Genomic DNA, 15123 nt, shown 5'->3' with positions numbered 1-15123 from the left:
CACCCGCCCCTTGAAAGCATTAAGTGAAAACACAGATCTGACCTAAGAACCGTTTAGATGACTATTATGACACATGTGAAACAAAATTTTAAAAAATCCTTCCTGTAGCACCTTAGAGACCAACTAAGTTTGTTATTGGTATGAGATTTCGTGTGCATGCACACTTCTTCAGATACCACTTCTTCAGATGACACATGAACAATTGTTTCCATTTGAAGATTGTACCTGCTAAACATGACTTTATATGGAACTATTCATGACATCTACATATGTATTCACGGACAAATAGTTTGCAAAGTCCACAGTGTCTTTGGGTCTTCAGTCTTATCACATGCTGACCACTTGCCACCCATGTCCAGACGCTCTCTTTTCTTCCTTTCCTCCCCTTTCTTTTTCCACCCCTTCCTCACACGGCAATGGAAAAGCCAGTAGTTTGCTTCCCCTATTTAATTACTTATCTAGAATTTAAAAATGGTTATATATGGAATTTACAAATTGCTGCTGCACATTGTTAAACATCCCTGCAGAGACCATGCCCCTTTTTTACAAAGTACAGTGGTACATCTGGTTACGAACTTAATTCTTTCCAGAGGTCCGTTCTTAACCTGAAACTGTTCTTAACCTGAGGTACCACTTTAGCTAATGGGACCTCCCGCTGCCGCCGCACCGCCACCACACGATTTCTGTTCTCATCCTGAAGCAAAGTTCTTAACCCAAGGTACTATTTCTGGGTTAGCGGAGTCTGTAATCCAAAGTGTTTGTAACCTGAAGCATATGTAACCCGAGGTACCACTGTACTTATATTCCATCCAAGTCAAGCAGTATTTTCTCAGTGATGGATTTACATTTTTTTTTTCATTTAAATGTCTGTGTTTTCTTTCTTGTTTTAAGATGCAAAACTATATTCTATGCATGTCAGTGAATTACTGTAAGGGAGCTCTCAGCCTTTGTACAGCATAAGACTTCCAAACTGAATAAAACTTAAAAACTGAAATAAATGAAGCTTTCTGCCAGTTCTCCTGGTTAGACGTTAAGCTAACCACTCTGTAATTTCCAGAATCTCTTTTTCAAAAAAACCATGTTATGTTGGCCACCTTCCAGCCCTCAGCTATGGAGACTGACCTTAGGGATATGTATTTTTGTTGGGAGACCAGCAGTTTCTCACTTCTTTATGAACTCTCAGGTGGAGGCTGGAGGCTACCTTGTACCTGCTGTTTGACTCATTTGCCTCAGTTCCTCAGACCCACTTCCTGAGAAAGTTGGTTCAGACACAGGGATTCATTCCCTACATTTTCTGCAACGAAGACAGATGCAAATACCGTATTTTTTGCCCTATAAGACACACCTAGTTTTTGGAGGAGGAAAACAAGAAAAAAAATATTCTGAATCCCAGAAGCCAGAACAGCAAGCGGGATTGCTGCGCAGCAAAAGCAGCGATCTCTCTTGCTGTTCTGGCTTCTGGGATAGCTGCGCAGCCTGCATTCGCTCCATAAGACGCACACACTTTCCCCCTTACTTTTTAGGAAGGGAAAAGTGAGTCTTATAGAGCAAAAAATACGGTAATTCATTCAGCTTCTCTGGAGTTAGTAAACTCTGCTAGTTTGAATAGTGTTCAACATCAGAATTATTTTAACCATTATTTTATCCAATTATTTTAACCATCACCTAGAGGGGGGAAATTTAGCTACATTTGAACGTTTGTTTTCAACCCAGAATCTTTATTCTACCACTCTAAAATTTCAGTCTTTTGAAAGGAATACAGTCAAGCGGAGAGATAATGAATGTCTGAGAAAATATTGTTGACGAAAGGAAGTGCTCAAAACAAAGTTGGAAAGAGCAGGAGGAAAATAATAAAGAGAAACATCTGTATAAGATTATGATACCACAGGGAAGAAGAAAGCACAAGAACTGCTATGCCTCTAAAGCTCAATGCTTTGCTTCCTGCAAGAATCACGCCCTTCTCTGTCTCTCCTAATGACTGCTCCAGAAGCCAGTGAGATTGTCTAGGCCAACGGTTCCAACTGTGGTCACAGATCTGGTGAATTAGGATAGTACCTGCGTCAAGAACCCAAAATAACACTCCTTTCCCCTGTATGGAGAGCCACTTTCTCTCTGGTTTGGTTTTGCTGCTGCAGTGCTTGGGCAATTGATTTGATTTGCCCCTCTTAAATCTGAGATCATTGCAGCCTATGGGAAGGCAAAACCTTGAATGCATTTTGGCATTTCTTTCCCATGAAGCCACCACAGCCTGCTTCCCTTCCCCATTATCCTCATGTAATAAGACTAAATAATAAGCACTCAGCTTTCCCTTTGCGCAGCACCACAAATTCCAAAATAATGTGGTCTGATTTACCCAAAATATGCATTGCTTCACGTCATCAACCAGCAAAGTAAAGCATGGGTGATATAGGTTGTTACATCTTTAAAATATGCCCTTCTAAGTTCCTTCCAAACTTTCCCTCATCCCATAGCATAGAAAAAGACCACATTTGGTAAGTTAAAAATGGTTTTCATACAAACTTTCCAAAGGTCAAATTCATGTGCTTTTCCATGCAGTTTTGGAAACAGTTGCACAGGCAGTAAAACTCGGCTTCGTTACAAAGTAGTGAAAGTTCCGAAATTATTGGTATAGGAAGTCAAGCGAGGTTTGTGGGAGCCATGTGGCTAAGCTGCAGCAACCAGTAGAGCTTCTTCAAACGCTAAGCTTCTCAGGTAGACTGAAAGGGAGCAAAGGTTTCATTACCTAGTCCCTCCCAAGGTGAGCTGATCCTCTGGTAACTTCTTCCACCTTCTGGGAGATGACATTGCAGGTTTCCCACAGGCATCTGGTGAACAGGAAGCTAGATTATATGGGCTTGATCCAGCAGGCTCTTCTTGTGTTTTTATGAAATAGCAGGGCAAGAACATAAGGAGCTTAAGAACAGCCTGTTGGATCAGGCCAATGGCCCGTCTGGTCCAGCATCCTGTTCTCACAGTGGCCAACCAAATGCCTGTGGGAAACCAGCGAGCAGAACACCAGCACAAAAGCACTCTCAATTCCCATCCTTTCCCGCAACTGGTTTTTACTGCCTCCAGCTGCAGGCATCGCTAGCCCTCTCCTCCTCTTTTAAATCCTCTTTAAACTTCTTTTAAAGACATCCAAGTTGGTTACCATCATGGTGAAGAAGCACTTTTTAAAAATCTGTCTTGAATCTTCCAACATTCGCCTTCATTAGAAGTCCGCAAGTTCAAGTGTTGCGACAGAGTCCTTATATTCTAGACATGAATTTCACCCCACCATGTTTCAGTTATGCCGCTTAAATCATGCTTGCCTTCTTGCATAAGTCAAGATATCATCATTTATTTCCCATTCTCTGCACATTGGTGTAGAGAAAATGGGATTTACATCCTGACTTCTCCTTTATTGTTTTTCCCATGCATATTGTAATGTTAGGGTTGCCATATGACTTGCCTAAGATCCAGGACAAAGCGCCACCTTTCAAATGCTCTCCCCTGGACATCAATTCCGCCTTTGAAATCCTGGACATATGGCAGCCATAGTAGTGCACTCTCATAGTTCTCCTGGCTTCACTCACTGGCCCCTGTATATATGGTATCATTCTCTCTTCTAGGATTTCATGGGTCTCCCCCTGCAGGATTTAATTTAAAGTCCTCCCATCCAGGTGTGCAAAACACCTGCCAAGCATATTCCTCCTAGTCCTTGTGAGATGCAGCCAATCTCTTGCTGGATGCCCTGCATCACAGCAGTGCAGAACTTGCTTCAAGACACATGCCGGCATATTTTGGCGAGGAGAAAACTTACCTGTTCAACTGAAGTAAGCAGAGGAAAAAATTACTCCAGCTGATGTGTTAATGATTTTGTCAGCTTTCCAGGAGCTCCCAATATGCCAGGTTTGGCATGCTTCTGATCTGCATTTCTGTACATATATTTTTTATCATGTTATTTGAAAGGGAATGGTTATTGTGTTAAAGTATTTGTTTTGCCGTTTATAATATTTTATTACTGTGCAATATTGGGTGTTTGTTGTGAGATGAAGTCTCCTCATGCAGGCATAGGTTTACTTATTTTTGTAGCATCCACATGATGTGTTAAAAAAACCTGTTGCCGGCAGCCTGTTTGTGACATTTAAAAAAAAACCCTTTACAATATTAAGCCCCATCTAGAAGCATCTTTATCAAATCCACACACCCAGACCCTGAAAAGGCTAAATCCAGATTAAACTGGGAGGAGAGGGCGGAAGTAAGAGCTGGCATTTTGATGCCCACTTTGTTGTGTGGGCACCATGAGAAGTGTGCGTGAGGAGCACACAAGCCATTGTTATTTCGTATTTGAAAAATAAAAATAAAGTTTTAAAAATACACAACTGTTTCACAGAAGGAAAACGGATGCCTGGGTAATTTCAGCAGTCTCTAACCTTTAATTTGAGCACTGACCACTTTGGGAAAGGCCATTCTCTGAAGGAACTAATTTAGAACCATTTAGAACCACCCTTTCCCTATCTATAAGCAAGAACTAGCTGCTTACCATGCTGCCAGTTGAAAATTTCCCGACTGCAAGAGATTTCTAAGAGCATTCAACCAAACACAGGTAGAATAGATAAACAAGAAAGAAAGAAAGGGCAATATCCAATGTTAGATATACACAGATCCATTGACAGCAATGAACATACTTCCATTAATCCCAATGTCTGTTGTTGTGCGTAATATCTGGAAAAAATGTTTTCCAGAAATAAACTTTTTGTTTAGGAAATGTCTGCAGGGTTCTTCAATTCCAAGAATATCATTACTAAAAATGCAAGTACAAATTAAAGAAGGAGGATTTTGTTAAGTTGTGGGCGAACATATCAGACGACACAGCGATTCTTCCAAAGCAGCTCTTTATTTGTAAGCTGAAACAGAACTGAACTGAAGGGCTCAGTCCGCCTGCTTATATAGAGCTCCAGTGCAATGTTACTGTAACAACTTTCTAAAACTATCTAATCACTGAACGTCACTTTCGATCCTTCATTTGCATAACTATCTACAGTATCCCCCTGCTGGCCCTGCGTGAGAACTTCAGTACATAACAGATTTGGTATTTCGAATTTGGAACTACATTACCAAGCTTATTTAATGTCACATGCTAAATATTTGAAACCTAAATCTGGGGTAAACTTTCTGAACAGGGCAATCTTAAAATATACATATATAGCTCCCCTCCTCTCCAGGGAAGAAAGGGTAGGTGAGGATCTACATAAGAAACAAAGGGGAAATAAAGATCTACATTGGGATCTGCTGCCCCTGTAGATCTTGCCACCAGAGGCAGTCCCTCACCTTGCCTCATGGGTGGGCCGGCCCTGTATGAATCAAACTTTTATTCAGCCGAGCTTATTCAACTGTTCACAGTGGAATGATTCCTAACTAAGGAGTGATTCTATGCCTGTAGCCACTGGCATGGGGAGGGACGCGGGTGGCGCTGTGGGTAAAACCTCAGCACCTAGGACTTGCATGGTCGGCGGTTCGAATCCCTGCGGCGGGGTGCACTCCCGTCGTTCGGTCCCAGCGCCTGCCAACCTAGCAGTTCGAAAGCACCTCCGGGTGCAAGTAGATAAATAGGGACTGCTTACAAGCGGGAAGGTAAACGGCGTTCCGTGTGCTGCGCTGGCTCGCCAGATGCAGCTTGTCACACTGGCCACGTGACCCAGAAGTGTCTGCGGATGGCGCTGGCTCCCGGCCTATAGAGTGAGATGAGCGCACAACCCTAGAGTCTGGCAAGACTGGCCCGTACGGGCAGGGGTAACTTTACCTTTACCTTACTGGCATGGGGGACTGTGGAAAATGGAGTGAATTGCTTTCATTTTTAAAATTAATGATTATTTTTTACTTCTTTTACTTTCACAGGTCAAATAGTGAGGAAATGTTTGCAGTTAATGTCTTTCCTAAGTGAGAAATAAAACCAACAGCAAAATCACAGAGGTAATTAACAGGGTTTTAAAATGTTATAGAATAATTTTATCCATAATAATTTCATTGTGTTAAAATTGATTTTATAACCCTATTTTATTTTATAGAAAACCACATCTCCAGCTAATGTCCATATTTTATACCAAACTTAGGTTCCTCTGGCTGTAAGAAAACTCAAACAGCTGCATTAACTTCAAGCTCCCAAAAGTGAATTGTTTGTGCGTGTGAAAGCTTTGTTTAGTGAGTGTTAAATTTCAGAGGCATTAATGCATATCACACATAATTTGTGCATCTGCAAACAAAAACCCAGTAATAACTGGCAACAGGTTAAGGCTGCCGGCTGTCTTTTGGGGGCATGGCTGCTGTCGTGGTTCTCATGGGCACTAACCCAACATTTCAAAGTTTTGCATCCCTGAGAGAGCAGAGGGAGGCAGAACAAATGTTACCACTCCTACACAAAGCCCCTTGGAGTAATAAACATCATCCCTCTATAAAGTCGCTACCCCTCTTGCCAGGCTAGATTTCCTAACACTTTTTTTTTCATCCAAAAAGTGTTCTCATCATCAAAGAATTAACTCATATTCTTGTTCATCAGACCAATTAACTGGATACTTGCTGCTCACCGAAAAAGCTTCTGGCATTTGAATTCCTAGATGTGGAATCAGAAATTGCTATCTCTACTCTCAAAGAATATGCTTGTAGACACAACAGTAGCATTTTGGGGTGCCATTCTCATACCCTCCAACACTTCTCCGATGGAAATAGGGACATCCCATTCCACAATGATAATTTTACTATTTATACCCCACACATCTGACTGGGTTGCCCTAGCCACTCTGGGCAGCTTCCAACATATAAAAAAAATAATAAAACACTGAACATTTAAAAACACACCTTTCCTATACAGGATTGCCTTCAGATGGCTCAGGAATTGAATAACTCCATACCTCCAACATTTCTCCAATGAAAATAGGGACATCCGGGTGGCGCTGTGGGATAAACCACTGAGCCTAGGGTTTGCCAATCAGATGGTCGGTGGTTCGAATCCCCACGACGGGGTGAGCTCCCGTTGCTCGGTCCCTGCTCCTGCCAACCTAGCAGTTGGAAAGCACGTCAAAGTGCAAGTAGATAAATAGGTACCGCTCCGGCGGGAAGGTAAATGGCGTTTCCGTGCGCTGCTCTGGTTCGCCAGAAGCGGCTTAGTCCTGCTGGTCACATGACCCGGAAGCTGTACGCCGGCTCCCTCGGCCAGTAAAGTGAGATGAGTGCTGCAACCCCAGCGTCGGCCACGACTGGACCTAATGGTCAGGGGTCCCTTAACCTTTACCTTTAAGGAAAAACGGGACATTCTGGGATCAAATCAGAAACTATAGGGACACTTGTATTCTAAGAGTGTTCAGAAAGTGTTTCATGCTCATTCACTTAGTGGCCATAAGCAGAGCCCGGCTGGATCAGACTAAGGAACCTTCTTGCAAACCCTGACCAGACATTCAGAGGCATTATGGCATTCAGAGGCATAATGCCCCAGGGGTCAAGGTCTACTGGGCTGTTGTGGCTAATAGCTATTGAGGGATCTACTCTGTGGAGTTGTCTAATACCCCACATGAATACATCTATGTTGGTGGGCAATTAGGACATCCTATAGCAGAGAATTCCACAACCGCAGTTCAAAGAGGCTCCGTGGTGAATTTGCATTGACCCAGTTAGAGCTTCTTAGTATTTTCAGTTCTGCAACGTTAGATGGAAATATTTACTTTTATAGTTTCCACTTCTTACAGCTGAATCTTTTTTTTTTTAATCCAGTACAAATGTAAGAAGCAAACAGTACTCCCTTTGTACCCCTCCCCAAAGAAGAAGAAAATCTGTTAACTGGAAGGAAGCATTTTAAAACTAGGGGTGTGCACCAACCACAAGAATTGGTTCAGACCCCTCTTCAGAATTTCAGAAAAGTTCAAGATTCAGTCTGAGTTCAGTTCAGGGTTCAAATCTACACCCTGTTTTGGAAAAATGAAGAGTGATTTCATTTCATTTCAGCTCAGACAAGCCCACAATCTCTCAAAGTGACCCACATTGGGGGTTTTCATTCCAGGATTTGCCCAAATCTGTGACACACCCCTAATTAAAATGTCCAGGGTTGCTTTACTTATTCCCTTCATCCCCCTCCCAACCGCCAGGGGAAAAAATCGCATATACAAATCTAAACAAAAATGTAGTGAGGGGAGAAGAACTTTGCTGACTAGGAATGGAAGAATCATGACTACAATACACAGGGGAGAAGGTTTTCAGGAAGTCCAGGGCCAAAGGTCAGGAAAAGGCATTAAAAAAATTACAGATCCTAAGATATCTTCAATGCAGAGAAAGAGCCAACTTAATTTTTTATTTTCCTGTTTCAAGCACTGAATATTTTTTTTGGACAGGAGAGTTGCCAAGTTGCAACCCAGAAAGAGTTTCTTCATGTTTAAATCCTCCTAGTGGAAAAGGGAAATTTTACATTATACAATTCCTTTAAACACCGAGAGGCATTTGACACCCTTGACGGTTATTTAACAAAATGCATCTGTTTTTAATTTGCTATTTAACAGAATTAATCTGGAGGTCTGATCAGAGCCTGGGTTGAGCTGAGAGGGGGTTTAGCCCTCCTTGAACTGCACATTCACACACAATTACTTATTGCCTTTATATATCACCTTTTCCTTGAAGGAGCTCAAGATGGCATGTACATGGTCCTTCTCCTCCTCATTTAATCCCCACAACAACCCTGTGAGGAAGGTCAGGCTGAGAACCAAATTCCTGCCCTGCAGGGGGTTGGACTAGATGACTCTCAGGGTCCCTTCCAACTCTACAATTCCATGATTCTATGACTGGCCCAAGGTCACCCAGGGAGCTTCATGGCAGCAGAGTGGGAATTTGAACCCTGGTCTCCCAGGTCCTAATCCATCACTTTTAACCACTACATCACAGCAGCTCTCAACACATAGAGCATGGTCCCAAGCAAATCCTCCTATGGATCATGGCCCCAGAAGAGGGTTCCCACAGTAGCCTCTCTCTTGGGACAAATATCCATCTTGGCATGTAAGGTGTGCGTGGGTGAGAGGTGGGGTGGAGTCCTGGGCGAGGAGACTGCAAGGTGCTGAATGGGGAAGTGTGTCAGAAGAAGGGATTCATATTAGCACTGATTAATAACGTGCTTGAATGGCTGTATTGTATTTCTGCTAACATTTGTTGTTTTACTTTGCTAAGCAACACTTAAAGAGATATTTCTTTATCTTAAGCAGTATAGAAATTGCCTAAATAACAAGAGGCAGGAAAGTAGCAGAGAGGGTCAGCTCAGTGGAACTGAATTTTAACACAGGAATAATTGTGCCACCCACAATGCTAACCCAAATCACCAATTTGAGCAGACCAGAAGATGTCCGGATGACGTCAATTTCAGCTGTTCCCTTCGGTTTTTATGATTGTCCTGAGTTGATATAATCCAAAGCATTTCTGCCCCCCCCCCCCGCCTCCCCTTATCCTGCAGAGGCTCAAACTTTGCATAGGCCGACATTAATCAATTATTTTGGCTCAAGCAGCTGGTGGAGTTCACTTTCCAAAATTTCACTGAGTCCACAGTACTTGTTGAAGCAACAACCGACTGCAGCCTGCAGCCTGCTTCTTCACAACCTGAAAAGGCAAATGCTTCTCTTGTTATCATTCTGTCTATCCACTATAGTATTGAAAATGTGGGCATATAAATCAACCTCAGCCAGCACAGACAATATTCAGGAACGGGGGCTGGGGGCTGGATCCCAACATCTGGAAGACAATTCACCTTCTGCATTGTGGGGGGTTGGACTAGATGTCCCTCAGGGCCCCTTCCAAGTCTATGATTCTATGTTCTCCTAGGGTGCCACCCAGCAATATTGCTAGTGGGTTCAACATGAATTTCAAGGGGTGTTGCCCTTGCACTGCTCTCACTCTCAGGCTTTTCCGGTGGGAATGCAGAGACTTCCGATGTTCTGCCTTGTCCCATCTTTTAAAGGAAATCCTTCCATTCTTAATGATTTGGGTGAACTTTGGTTTTTACTGCTTCTTGTGGCTTATCTTTCTGGGTTCTTCTTCTAAGTAGTGATGTTTTAGTCTTGACTGTATCTTTATTGTGTTTTTATCCATCTTGCAGTTATAGCTTTTACTGATGCTTTTAGCTGCCTCCTATTAGAAAGGCAGACTGGACACATTTTAATGAAATAAATATAGCTAGTTTTCAGCAAGTCAGCGGTATGAAGAAGGATAAGGTGTGTTTGTAAAAATGAGGCTTTGCATAATGAGGAGTGCTTTGCTTTTTAAAAGTGTGAAGCGGGTTTCTTGAACCCCTAATAATGAAACATTAAGTGCATCTTGGCCAGACAGACAATGTTCAAAATGTCGAAGGAATGAGTGGTGCAGTGCAATAACTGAGTCGCTTCACAGCAGACAGAAAAAAACAAATCCTCTACATTCTCAGTTTCCAACAGACTTCACATTCTCTGGCAAATTGTCTCTTATTCAGTGGGCACCTGCCACCTAGTGGCTACAAGCAGGAAAAAATATTTTTCTGTAAGTGGAAAATAAGTGAGCAACGTGTTTGGGCTGCCAACGTTTCAGCCTCCCTTACTGCATGGATGGAAAAAACAGGTTTAACTATTAATGTGCTGTGTACTGTTTGGTAGCAGAGGAATCTGGAAATTACCTAAGTGTGTCTGAACATTTACAGCGGGCAGGGGACAGCTGCCTTGCACAACGGAAGGCTATAAATTGTGGCAATAAAAGGAGAATTCAGGAACTTTGGGTTTGTGTATATTAGGGTTATAACTTTTTGACTTTTTTTAAAAAAAGGTTTCCTGTATCATAAAGGGATGAACTTTTGCTTAGAAACACTAACTAGAGGACTAATACTTCTCAGTTGTGAAGAAAGGTCACCACGAAATGAAAAGTTGGAATCACTGTATATGTAATGTTACTCCTAAGTATTAGCACTTTTAAAAACTTTATGGAACTGTTTAGAACTTTATGGAACTGTTCCAGAACTGTCTGGAACTTCATAAAACTGTTTAGAATGTTCTAGAAGAATTCAAATATTGGTCTATAGAAAAAATGTGCAATCAAAGCGATGCGGGAACTTTATGGTGCTTGCAGCAGAAACAAAGGCAAACTGCAACCTCAATTTATTCTAAGCAATAAGAAGTGATGGACAATGTACAAAACATTATTCAAGTACTGTATTAGAAAATTTGCAATATCTATTTTTCTTATATTATAATACATACTGTACTATGCATATTACATTATACAGTTACATATACAAAAATTGATTTATTGATTTTGGGGTGACTTTTTCGAAAGCTTTGGAAATGACAGTTCATTCCTTTGTTTTTAGGCAAAAGTTCATCTAACTAAGCTACAGGAACATGAGGTTGAAAAGTTATAACCCTAGGGTATAGACCAAATTTCAGCACACACGAACTCAGTTACCACATTCTTCATAGACAAAATCAGCTCATTATTTAAAGTTTGTTGGATCTTTACCCAATAGTTGTCCTCTTAATCAGTGCTTTTTTCTAAAAAAAATGTTTAGGGGTACTCTCATTCCATCTGAGACTCAGGAAACACCATGACAGGAAATGAGGCCGCCATTGGGGGTAGCAATGGAACTGACGATTCACAGTGCTAGAGAAGAAACTAAACAAAAATTAAATTTTTAGTTTCTTCTCCCGTTAGATTCACAAAATATTTAGGGGCATGCGTACCCCTGCGTCCTGTCCCCCCCAAAAAGCGCTGCTCTTAATCATATCATGACCATGGTTTTCAAAACTAGGTCACACACCCTTTTTGTGAGTTGTCTCTTGTGTCCCCCCCCCCCTTTCTCTCTTGTATTTAAACTGTAATCATTTGGGTCCAGGCGGGCTGGTTGGGGTGGCACCTCAGATTACCCAAAAAACAACTGAGAGGTAAGGAGCCAAGTTGGCTGTTCTCAAGGGTACCATGCCGAACGACTGGAACATAGAATAACAGTCCAGGCTGCCCACCCTCCCCAGTTTTGAAGGATAACTATCAAGAAGTTGTTGGAAAAGCAGCCATCTAGGAAAGGTTTGTTCTGGAGACATCTCTTTATTAAAGGTTTTCCAGCGGGGCCCTGAACTGCAGCACTCATGCTGTAGAGATGATAGTTAAGAGAAAGTGACTCATCTATAAGAAATAGAGTTTATCACTTAGATTCCAATTTCGAGAGGGCAACCTTTATATCACTGCCGGTCAGTGCTATTTTTCTAGAAATAGAGGTGCTGGAACTCACCACAAATACCTCCCTTGTTCTCTTATAATGGCAATGGAGCCCACCTGAGGTTTTTTCAGTTCCTGCTTTAAAAAAGCCCTGCTGCAGGTGCGGTCATGTTGCCCTCAGAAAACTCACAATCAGAAGGAGCAAATGACTCAGATAGCACTCGTCTCTTCAGCGCATTTGAAGTGAGTCCTTTGATAGACCTCCTTGAAGGAAACTTAATGTACTTTTGATTTGCTGTCTGTCTCAAGAGGCAATGGAGTGCACCTCCGGGGATGAAGTCCAGTCTGGCAGTGTGTGTGGAGGTCCCTGGGCTGCCCAGACATCAAGACCTCCCTCTCAGCCTCGCTATTGCGGTCCAAAGGAAAGCAGAGCAATACATTTGGCACCAGCTTGGCTGTGGGAGTTGAGGGAAGGTGTACAAGGCGCCATCCCACCATCTTAGGGACTCTGTTTTTGTGTCGGGTTTACTCCCTAGCCTTTTCTTCTCCCGAAGATATCCCACAAGGCAGGGGAGGAGGAGGGTGGTTTTCCTTCTCCTAGATGGGCTCCCTGTTGCAACATACCCTTCATAAACTTCCAGGATACATTGTCAAAGGCTTTCTCCGCGTCCACTGCCCTTAAAATGGCCAGCTTATCTATTCTTAAATCCAGGTATTCCAGCAGATTTATAATATTTCTTGTATTACTCTGAATCTGTCTACTGGGGATGTAATATGACATTTACCGATGTAATATAAGAATGTTAACAAATAAATAAAATGCAAATTCAAAAATAAAATAAAATAGATGGGCTCCCTTCCCAGGTAGACGAACCTCACCTGCCCTTCATTTCCCTCTACAGCATGTGCAGAAACCGTCTTCTAGACCATTGTACCCCGAATTGGTCTCTTCCACTCCATCCACTGGAGCTTGTCTTCGCATTCCGGGGAACTCACCTAACTCCACACACTATTGCGCATCTTATTCTACCTACTGGGTAGTTATGATTGTTCCTGAATTACCTAAATGAACACACCGCCTATTCTGATTCCTTAACACCACATAGTCACGACTCAGAAAGTGTGGATTGGGATGGAGGATCAGGCCTTGTGATGGAGTTTCTACTTCTGGAGTAATGGGAAGGGGACCAGGAACTTCGAGAAGGGTAGCTGCACATGACTATTACAAAGCTGTTGGGATGAGCTGTGCTTCTTCTGCCTCAATGCTAAGAAACTCATACAGGATTGGAAGCTGGGAGAAGGGACAAGCCCTAAGCCTAAGGCTAAAGGGTCTGTGTCTGACAGGGTGGATGAAAACCAGATTTAAATTGGATTTTTCTAAAAATAAATAAATCAGAATTTAATTTCTTTAAAAATATAGATAGTAAGGTTTCTTTTAAACACCAACTAGATTGACATTAAAATTGTGTGAATACAAATACATGCTAGCCCTCCTGTTATTCTCTAAACCAAATCTCTGCCTGTACCAGATACACTGGGTTAAATATGTAAATGAAGAACCAACGTGATCACTTTTCCAATATGAACATTTACACTCAGCATTTCATTTTCACCTGATGAAACATAAAGTGCTCTGTGTCTGCCCAGTAATTATACTAGTGATCCTATGCCCTTTTATATCAATCGTTGTTAAATTGTGGTGGACTGAATAGCACAGGGGAAGGGGGGGTGTTCCCTATATCCATTTCACAGGGCTTCTTTGTCTGCTCAGGGACAATTGTTGCTCAGCACCAGAGAGCGACTATTTGAGCCTAATATGGAAGCCTTAAGGGATGCGGGTGGCGCTGTGGGTTAAACCACAGAGCCTAGGACTTGCCGATCAGAAGGTCGGTGGTTCGAATCCCCGCGACGGGGTAAGCTCCTGTTGTTCGGTCCCAGCTCCTGCCAACCTAGCAGTTCGAAAGCACGTCAAAGTGCAAGTAGATAAATAGGTACTGCTCCGGCGGGAAGGTAAATGCCGTTTCCGTGCGCTGCTCTGGTTCGCCAGAAGCGGCTTAGTCCTGCTGGCCACATGACCCGGAAGCTGTACGCCGGCTCCCTCGGCCAGTAAAGCGAGATAAGCGCTGCAACCCCAGAGTCGGCCACGACTGGACCTAATGGTCAGGGGTCCCTTAACCTTTACCTTTAAGGAAAAACGGGACATTCTGGGATCAAATCAGAAACTATAGGGACACTTGTATTCTAAGAATGTTCAGAAAGTGTTTCATGCTCATTCACTTAGTGGCCATGCTCATTCACTTAGTGGCCTAATGGTCAGGGGTCCCTTTACCCTTTTTATGGAAGCCTTAGGGGTGGTGACATCCAATGACGCTTGCCCATTCGCACGTCACCCCCAGTTTCTCTTCTCCCCCCGCCTCCAGCCCCACCACACAGGCCCAGAATCTGCTCCAGGGTTCTTGGTTTTTTTTGGGGGGGGGGCTGCAGCTGGGAGGAGAAGCCCTGTTGTGCAGGCAGATTCCCACTCATACTAAGCTGGATCCGTTGCCAATTATCATAGACTTTTACTAAGACTTAATGTGTTTCCCGCTGAAATGTTGTGAGGTAGATTTGCTGGTGTCCCGTATTTCGCATGTGCTAATCAGGAAGCAGAATGCATGAAGAACATTCTCCTGTCCTGTAGACTACAGAAACAGGCCCAGCAACATCTGATTAATTCACTAATGGCAAATCTACCAAGTAAATCTGCCCAATTCTGTGCCAAGTTGCTACTAGACGATAAGATTCCCAGTGTGACTTTGGCCGTTGCCAAGTTTCTGTCTGAGGTGGTCAGGATCAGAGATCAATTTGTATTAGACAAAAGTCAGAAACATGCCTAGTCTTATGATCTGTCCTATTAGTCTCTGTGCTTTTAATGTACTTTACTTGCACTGAATTTCATCTTGT

The 15123-nt window shown here is 42.7% G+C and overlaps 1 long non-coding RNA gene across 1 annotated transcript; it reads left to right on the top strand.

The window, feature by feature from the left end:
* The first annotated feature begins 12758 nt into the window (after nt 1–12758).
* On the top strand, nt 12759–13762 carry LOC308460690. Its single transcript, XR_013978726.1, has 2 exons — nt 12759–12892; nt 13083–13762. It is a non-coding gene; the product is annotated as an uncharacterized lncRNA (long non-coding RNA).
* Nucleotides 13763–15123: the final 1361 nt, after the last annotated feature.

This window comes from Podarcis pityusensis (assembly GCF_964106645.2).
Source record: "Podarcis pityusensis genome assembly, chromosome: 13".
Lineage (NCBI taxonomy): Eukaryota > Metazoa > Chordata > Lepidosauria > Squamata > Lacertidae > Podarcis > Podarcis pityusensis.
The sequence above is the reverse complement of the archived record's forward strand: the minus strand, read 5'-3'. Positions and strand labels throughout refer to the sequence as shown.